At 36.1% G+C, this 9,999-nt stretch overlaps 1 protein-coding gene across 1 annotated transcript in view; it reads left to right on the top strand.

Annotated features, from left to right (window-relative positions):
* The window catches only part of LOC143242219 (uncharacterized), a 280,724-nt gene that overhangs the window by 65,565 nt on the left and 205,160 nt on the right, over nucleotides 1-9,999 (top strand). The gene's annotated exons all lie outside the window — the stretch shown is intronic.

Below are 9,999 nucleotides of genomic sequence, written 5' to 3'. Positions count from 1 at the left end.
GTTGGTAAAAGAGTAGCCCAAGAGTTGGCGGTGGGTGGTGATGACTAGCTGCCTTCCCTCTAGTCTTACACAGCTAAATTAGGGACGGCTAGCACAGATAACCCTCGAGTAGCTTTGTGCGAGATTCCAAAAACAAAAAACAACGATGTTTGAATATAATTATATCTATATTAATATAGGTATAAAAGCGTTCCTTTACACTGACAAACACCACACCAACATTATTTATAAAATACAATTTGATAACTGCCACGACTTCTATATTGGAGAAACAAGTAGAAAAATGGAAACCAGATTCAAAGAACATAAAAAGTCACCTTCACACGTTTTCGAACACTGCAAGTCAAATAAACACAACATAACCACAGAAAACACTCAAATGTTAAATAAAGAAGCAAACAAACGGAAAATTAAAGAAACCTTACTTATACAACAACTTAAACCCAAAATAAACTTCAGCCGTGGGGGCGTTATAATGTGCGGTCAATCCCACTATTCGTTGGTAAAAGAGTAGCCCAAGAGTTGGCGGTGCATGGTGATGACTAGCTGCCTTCCTTCGAGTCTTACACTGCTAAATTACGGACGGCTAGCACAGACAGCCCGCGAGTAGATTTGTGCGAAATCCAAAACAAACAAACAATACAGTGGATGGTGGTTCAGAGTTATATTAGTTATTTTGCATAACTGGTTGGGCCCCTTCACTCTAGTATTACTTGTCTGCTACACTACTAATTAATTCCTTACCTTCATATTTGGGGCTGGAATGCCAATTTCAGGAGGTAAGTTTATCTTACTTACCCCATATGGTGATATATTATTACTTTGATTTCTTCTTCTTTACTTTGGAGAGCAGTCATTTTCCCACAGTTGTTTGCTGGTAGTAAAGGGTGATATAGATGTGGGTCGTCATGGGCTCGAACACCCACATCTCGCTGTCCTAATTTCAACTGATTTTGATTATTTTATTGCTCTTGAATTTCTTCATGTGAGACTGGAGAGTGGAGGTTAAAACTGACATTCAGTGCTTCCAACCACAATGTGGTTTCTACGTCATCTGACAGTGTTTCCAACTACAATGTAGTTTCTACGTCATCAGTCACCTTCAAAATCTAGACTACAGTTTATATATCACATTATAGCCTGTATCCTGGGGATCCTTTTAATTGGTGCAGCGTCAACCCAAACGAGCCGTTTTTGCATATAAACTAAATAATATTTTTCTAATTATATTTACTGATTATCATATTGCACAACATATATTTTTATTTTGGTCATTATGCCATAATTAATGCACACAATGAAAATTTTAATTTAGATTTAAAAAAAATGCAGCACTGACTGCACAATTTTTATAAACTGTCATTAGCTCCAGAAAAAGAAAAAAAGCAACATACATGCTTAATAACTTTATACTAGATTCTTTAGTCAAGAACTGTAACTGAGCCATAAGTAAACTGAAACCAAATGTCCAGCAACCGCTAATATCAGAGCTTCACCGAGTTAAAATAATTCATGTCACTTAGTGGATAAGAGAGTATTCATTGCTTAATTAACTATTTATATAATTTTTACGTCATCATTTTACATGAATACTGACCTTTGGACACAGAAAGCTACATCACAGAAATATTCTCAACTTATCATATTCCTTTCTTGGAATTAGTCTTGCTCTATTTGGTCCTTTAACAAGGTATTTTATTTATCATAAAAATATGATCTCCTTTCACTTTGATAAAGGTTTCATTTATTTATCACACTGACCTACTATGATACAAAATAATACTCTTTGCATGATTTAGACAGAGAAAATGTGAAGAGTGAATTTAAAAAAAAAATCAATTTTAGTTTCTAGTTCTCAGAAAGTTGATTTTTAGGTCCAGTGATAGAGTTTTATTAGGAATTTATAATAATAAGATAAAAGGTGATGTTAAATGGATTTTGTAAATATTCAAAACTTTATTACTAAAGATAAGCATATTCTTAAAAAGAAAAATGGCAAGAAGGATAAAATCTAATTGACTTACAAAATACAGATAGGAGAAAATAAAGAATAAATGCATGTAAATTTCGAAGAAGTTAAAATTGACAATATGGATGATTTGCAAGCTGCAAGAGAGTTGAGTATTTGGTTAAAAAAGAAGTCAGGAAAACACAAAGGGCTTTTGTGAAGTAGCTATCTGGTAATGTTAAAACTAAAAACAAGATTTTAATAGATATATTAATGGTAGATATGATTTTAGTATCAGGTTTGGACTCTAAATAGATGTTAATGGAATGATATTTGTTGAAGACTATGAAACATCTGAACTTTAAAATGTTCTCTTGCTTTTGTTTACCTCTTTTAATAAGAGAAGTCAGTAGCAGCATTCTGAGGTAAATAATGGATTTAACTTAGTCTGAGGTAAATATTAATCCCTTGATGGTAGGTACAAAATTAGGAGATTAACCCTTAAACATCAGGAATGTTGTAGGTAACAGCAACAGTTTATGATGGCTGCCATTTAAGAGTTAAAAGTAAAGTACCAGGTTCACTTGAGGTTTTCCTTACAGTTGTTAAGACCAGTACCTTCAGTTGTATTGGAAGTTTCATATTTGCTCTTGATCTTAGTGTGTCAGATGCAACCCAAGTGTTACAGCTAGGACAGTTACTTTGACTTTGATACCTCTAATCATTTCAGCATCTAACTGAATAGCTGATTGCTCATAATTACAAAGCAACTTTGTAATTGCATCCATTTTCAAGCTAATGTTACTTTTTTTTTCCTTTAAAATTTCGAAAAAAAAATTTATTTGATGTGTGGATTTTATAACCACATTACAAGGCACTGACACATTCCACCTTGTATGAATTAACTCACAGAACACCACTTATGTACACAGAGGTATGAAGATACTATTATTCCCTTTGCTATATATATGTGTAGTCCACTGTTTTTTGTGCTCAATTAGAGCTGCATTGGTTGACTTTTGCATTAAACATCAGCTCAATGGTTATGAACAAATCAAACTGATAAACACTACAGTATGCTCATCCCAAGGATGCCTAATCTAGATCAGAAATTATCACTTACATTCTGTGTGCAACACATCTTAGACTAAGTTGTACATTTTGCTCTATGTATAATGGCTAGTATGTTGTGATTTGCAAAAATGAAGTTGGTATCCACTAGATGTAATGGTAGTTTCTCATGATGTCCACTGGAGTCCTTGCTGATTATGTGTTTAAAAGGAATTCACTCTCTTGTCCTTGCACCTTTATTTGCATATATCAAACTCTGCAGCCAAGAATGGCCAGGTTGTTAGGATGCTTGACTTGTAATTTAAGGATCTTGGGTTCAAAACCCTGTCACAACAAACATGCTCACCCTGTCAGCTATGGGTGCATTATAATATGATGGCCAATCCTACTATTTGTTGGTAAAAGAGTAGCCCAAGAGTTGGTGGTGGTGACTAGCTGCCTTCCCTCTAATCTTACACTGAGAAATTATGGATGGCTAACACAAATAGCCTTTGTGTAACTTTGCATGCAATTCAGTAAAAACAATCAAACTCCATACAGTTCTGTCAGAGATGGACTAACTATTAAACACTTTCATGCAATTTGTCTATTGTGCTTGATTTGAGCTCAGAGTTTTTGGAACATTTGCCACAGCATCTATCACTTGTTATTTTCATCCTGAACCTGCTAATTTAATAACCGGTAATTATACCCTATCCTACTTTGATGTTTGGTAGAGTATTGATGATGATGGTTGGCAGACATCTCCTTAGCCATTAGCTTGAGACAACAGCACTGCTCTTTTTGTTATGCTACAAAGTATAGGCAGTGCTGTTGCTAGTGCTTTATAAAAAAAAAATGCTTTGCTATTCTTCTCCTGGATGATGTCTAGGCAGAGTAATTGCCTGTGGCTGCATTATGTATCCCATTAGCAGACCTTGTTGTTTTATGTATTCTTGTGTTTGTCATACCCCTGATCTGACCTTGCTCCAGCTATACATTATTGTGGATGGACCTTGCTGCAGCATGTACACCATAAGAATGCTTGCATAGCTCTACTATCCATTGGAGACCAGTGTGTTTACCTTGCATTTCCATCATGTTTAGGTGGCTAGTTGTTTTCTTTCCAACTGGATTTAACTAACTATATTGGAGCTGCTGTCTCAGTCACGCCTTCTATCGGAAGTATTTCTGCAACAGTTGCTGCTATGGGCTTTTTTCTTTCAGATAGCTAATTTGAAGTTACACTCTTGTGCAAATTAATTGGAACAAATGGTCATTTTACAATATTTTCAGCATGGCGGCCGGTGTAGGCTCGCTGAACTAGATTTCCTTTAATAGTCATTTTTCACACGGCGTCATTAGTTGTGTTTTGCATTTCTGTCGATCTATTTTGGGATATATGACGAAATTTTGAGGAATATTACCTCATTCGAAATTGCGTTAGAAGGGCAAGGAGACCAGTCAAAAAACTTTTACCAACTCAATGAAGAAAAACGGTATCAATGGGATCTGAAATACAAGAACTGGACGCAAGAACAATGGAGGAAGGTGTTATTCAGTGACGAGATTCATTTCTTCGTACAGGGTCAAAGAAGTCTGCATGTTCGCAGATCTCCAGGTGAGAAACTTCGGGAATCTCACATCAATCAGTTCGTAAAAATCCTTTGAAGAAGATGTTTTGGGGCTTTTTCAGCTACTATGGTGTCAGAGGCTTACTTATCGAAGAAGGTATGATGCGAGGACCAAAGTACATCGAAGTTTTGCAGAGAAGAGTCGTTCCAGAATTGAAAAAGAGATTTCCAGATGGATCTGGCATTTTTCAGCAAGATCTGGTTTCGTGCCACACATCGAAACTTGTGAAGAATGTTATGACTACAACGCGAATAAAGGTGCTGGACTGGCCTGAAAACTCTGGACATAAATCCTATTGAAATTTTTTGGGCGACTTGTAAAGAAAGACTTCGGGGAAAAGACTGTACTACGAAAGATAAGCTAATTGAGACCATAATTGAGGTGTGGTACCGCGATCCAAAAATTAGTAAAGATTGCAGTCATCTCGTGGACTCGATGCCAAAGCAGATTAATGATCGTCTGAAAAATAAAGGTGGTCATATCATGTATAAATTTGTGAGTAATTTTTGGATTCTCAGAAATAAAACGCAAAAAATTGAAAAAAATCGTAATTTTCCGTCTTGTTTCAATTAATTTGCACAAGGGTGTATCTCTTCAAAACATGTACCATATTTTTAACTAATGTCACTTAAGCTCACTGGAAACTCCCTCATTTAATTTATCAATCAATATGTTCTTACGATCTGCAGAGGCCATTGCTGGGTATGCCCCAGTATTTGCATAAGTAGCTAGACCCTTTGTGACAATATTATTATTAGCTGTGAACTTGGCCCAATGGATTACTGAATTCTTTACTAGGCTGAATTGGTAACTTAACTTGTACTCTTCATTCTGGTATTAAGTTATGTCAAGAACTCGATCATCTAAACTCATCTCATGACCAGCCATTGCACATCATTCTCCAAAGTTCACCAATATTAGGCAGTAACATTCCTGAAACATCTCACAAACCAATGTAGATCTTTTTCTGTGACCTCGAACATTGGGGTCATGATCTAGTTGGTCTCACTCAAAGGGCCTTGCATACCAGACTAAAGCCTATCTCGTAATTCCAAATGATGTCAAGAAACGTTTTTATTGGCTCTTGATGATAGCTACTCACAGGGACTTCAACACTCAAATGGACTCTTGGTCCCTGGTTTGAAATTTTAGGGAGACGGGTTAATTGTGGTGACTGGTCATACAGCCTTGCATAGCTCCAGTTGTTATGAGCTGCTGTAAATATTATGGAAAAGCTTTGTGTATTGAAAAGTATTTCTCCTCATGGATCACAGTCTTCACCCGTGGATGCCCATTGTCTCACCTGCCAGGGAAATAACTCTGGCTAACAGAAATCATTGTGTAATTTTCTGTCCACTGTTAACAAGATGTCTGGACAAGAGAATGGGCTGCTATGCACTGACTGGCAATGTCCTGGGAGCTCCATAAAGACTTCCTGATACAGTCATAAACTTGTCAGGTGCCAAAATATTTCAGCACATCTAATTCATATATGATTCCTTTTCGTTAAGATAAATTCTCAGAGATATCATTTACTCATGTAGCCAAGGTACATTAGATGTTAGGAAGCCTCCTGAATCAGTAGTTGCAGACTAAGTTGTGTTATGAATGTCTGTAACGTTAGTAAAAGACCTTTGTTCACGAGAGAGCGTTTTTTAGTCTCGGGCTGGCATGCCAGGTGGTTAAGACACTTTACCCGTAATCTGAGGGTCGCAGGTTCGAATCCCCATTACACCAAACATGCTCGCTCTTTCAGCTTTGGGGGCGTAAAAATGTGACAGTCAATCCCACTATTCGTTGGTAAAAGAGTAGCTCGAGTTGGTGGCGGGTGGTAATGACTTGGGTTACTCTTTTACCAACGAATAGTGGAACTTACCATTACATTATAACGCCCCCACGGCTAAAAGGGTGAACATGTTTGGTGCGACCGCGACTCGCACCCGCGTCCCCACGATTACCAGTCGAACGCCTTAACCCACCTGGCCCTGCCGTGCCTGTTTTAAGAGTCAGGTTTCTATGTATTTAACTTTTTTAAAGTTTTTCAGTTTCAGGACTTAAAATGCGATCTGGAATCGATAAATTTCTACAATATAATAGAAATAATTAATTCAAAGCACAAGAAATCAACCTCAAATTTTCTATTTTTTATTTTTAATACACTATATTTTAAATCTGAATTCAGTTTATCATAATTTCATTTATAAATTAATATTGTATTGCCCATGATTCCATAATATAAAAAGTAAAATCACGATGTCAAAGTTGAAATTAGACATACTGTTAAAAAGAAAATATGAATAAGTTTATTTTGATAATTTTGCGTTACTGGTTCATTGAACTTTACCATAACCATTGCGTCTTTTTCAACCTTCAGGGTCGAAACCAAATGCAAGAGCTGGACAATAATAATAACATATAAAAACTGTTATTAACAACGTGAATCTCTATTAACTTCTTTGGAAAAGAATTACAATGACCACACACACGAACATAACAATCCAATCCAAGTTACAGTGACAGTCTATGCCTAACTACACTGCTAAATCTTCGAGTAGTAATATTATCCCATCATGCAAAGGAAACACTGCAATTGAGGTAATTTATTAAGGAGTTGCACTGTTTTTCTCAGAACTTGTATAGTTTTTTCAAGTTAATTCGTTTGTTTTAACAAATAATGGATATAAAATATTGGTTGTTATTAATTTTAAATGTTGCATTCTATAGAATTCAGTGCACCCTTTCATCGAAATAGCCTTAGAAGAACGAACGAATGAGTTATTTCTTAAACTGGAAATCCCTCAAGCCACTCAAACTAAAATATATTAGAAGACATAAATTTTCCAAGTCGACTAAAGAATACCCGGAGAATTTACCTATGCAAGTCCTAGAACCCCAATCTGGAGTTTTGCCACACAGTACACAAGACTTAACACCTATCTTTGGCTTTAACAAGTTATTGAAAGGGTGAGGACTTCACCGTGATACGGTCCCTTTTATCTCCCCGTGCGACTCCCCACTCTTATGTTGTGAGTCACCTCAAGTTAGATAAATATGCACGAATTTTTCCAGACGACTGAAGAATATCCAGAGAATCTACCCGGGCCAGTTCTAGACTCCGAACCGGGAGTTTCGCACAGTGCAGTGGACTCACTACCTCTCGATGGACTTCAAAAGTTTAGGAAAAGGCTAGCGGCCCCTTCCTTCTCCTAGTACGACCCCCACTCTTATGTTGTGAACTAAACTGGCACTAGCTAGTGAAAGTGGGTTTTCTCGGAGTTCTCCCGTTTCCCCCACATCTAAATTCTGGCATTGGATCTATAGATCCCAGCCGCCCTGATGGACCCTAAGTCACGCATCGGTCATTGGATTTGTGGTATCACTCACTCAGCTTGGGTGTCTGGTGTTAGATCGCCGGTTTTTCGTCTTCTTTGCTTGCTTTGAGTTCGCAATCAGTTCGTTTTTTGGTCACGATTTTTTAATTTTTTTTTCTTCGGGTAGCCTTACCGTATTCTAAATTCATGAGCGGGGCGAAGAGAAAGTCTATCTTTCTGAGCACCCCCGGTTATCTCTATCTCCTATGAGGATAGAGATCTACAAACCGAAATTACTGTCAGTTTTTGTTTAAACTGGAAAACTATCCATGATAGTATAATTGACAACAAAATAAATTGGCGAAAATAAATCTACTTTCGAGGTAGAAGAGTTTTCGTGGTAATGTAAGAGCAATCATGCACAAGCTAAATAAATTGCAAATAAATACAATTATAATGAGTTGTTTTGAATTAAGCACAAAGCTACACAATGGGCTATCTGTGCTCTGCCCACCACCGGTATTGAAACCCGGTTTTTAGCGTTATAAGTCCGCAGACATACCGTTGAGCCACTGGGGAACACAATTATAATGAGACGCTTTTGTTTCTCGCAGCTTATTAATTTTGCTGTACTATATTACATGAACAAAATCTATTTTACGTTACAAACATTTTAAAATTAAAAATAATAAATAAATGTTAATGCATGCTTAAATTTCCATGAGAGATTAAAATTTTAGCTCTGAAATTACCATAAGAAAATCTAAAAGTCCCGCAAGTTGAATTGAAACCTTTAACTTTTAACAAAGTTTAAAGCTCTGAAAGTTGATGGAAGGTCTTAACACATTTAAAACATCTTTAAGACCCGGCATGGCCAGGTGGGTTAAGGCGTGCGACTCGTAATCCGACGTTCGCATCCCTTTTTAGCTCGCATTTTTAGTCGTGGGGACGTTATAATGTGACGGTCAATCCCACTATTCGTTGATAAAAGAGTAACCCAAGAGTTGGTGGTGGGTGGTGATGACTAGCTGCCTTCCCTCTAGTCTTACACTGCTCAATTCGGAACGGCTAGCACAGATTGCCCTCGAGTGCGAAATTCAAAAACAAACAGTCAAAATATTTGAATGTTGATGAGATATGATCACATCACTTGTGTTAGAGAATTGGCATTTGCAAATTATGAGACAACTTGTCTTCATGCTTCATGAAATGATCTGAATAAAACTTTTTAACTCCTACACTGTTAAAAAACAATTGGCATTGTTGTTTGGGGTCAGTTAGCATGTGTGCTTGCTATAAGTACAGTAGTGGCACAAATTACAAGCTGCCAGGTCCAATCTTAGAAATACTCGATATTATTTGTAAAAACTCAGCAGTAAATGATGTTGTGAATGTTGTCGTTATTGAAAAGCATCCAACATGATAAATTATTTATATCTTACTGTAATGGACACAGCATATATTTCAGTATTTGTGTATGTAACCAAAACTTTAGTCATCTACTGAATAGCACCACAAACAAAATAATCTATACAAATTTCACATTTTGGGTATTCAATATTAAGACAATAAGGAAAGTTTGTTATGTGAAACATAACATGAATCATTTCTTTATAATATCACACAATTTTATAAGTGCTCTTCTTACAACAATGTAACTTTCAGTAGGGCTGTTCGTGAGGTTTGGATTATAACTATATTAATGTATGTTTTAAATGTAGTACTGAGAAACTGGAGTTTTTAAAAAAAATGGTTTTCAATAAACAGTACCACTTTTCATATATAAAACATTATAGTTTAATATCATGATTACTAATTACAAGCATAAACAGCTGCCAATATTTGTAGCAGAAATTGTGCATTAACATAATCAATATTTCACAAAATGTAAAATGTTTTGAAACAATATTTTCTCAAATATTCTCATATTTTATTGCAATGTATTATAGAATTATTTTTAGCTTAAAAAGTTTGAAGATTTGTTTTAGCATAATACTGTCACACTTGAAATGATGAAGGATAAAATATCTGTTTTGGAAAATTGTGCTGCTTTTT

Source organism: Tachypleus tridentatus, unplaced genomic scaffold, assembly GCF_004210375.1.
Source record: "Tachypleus tridentatus isolate NWPU-2018 unplaced genomic scaffold, ASM421037v1 Hic_cluster_2, whole genome shotgun sequence".
NCBI classification, from domain to species: Eukaryota; Metazoa; Arthropoda; class Merostomata; order Xiphosura; family Limulidae; genus Tachypleus; species Tachypleus tridentatus.
Note: the sequence above shows the minus strand (reverse complement) of the source record. Positions and strands in the feature narration are given on the sequence as shown.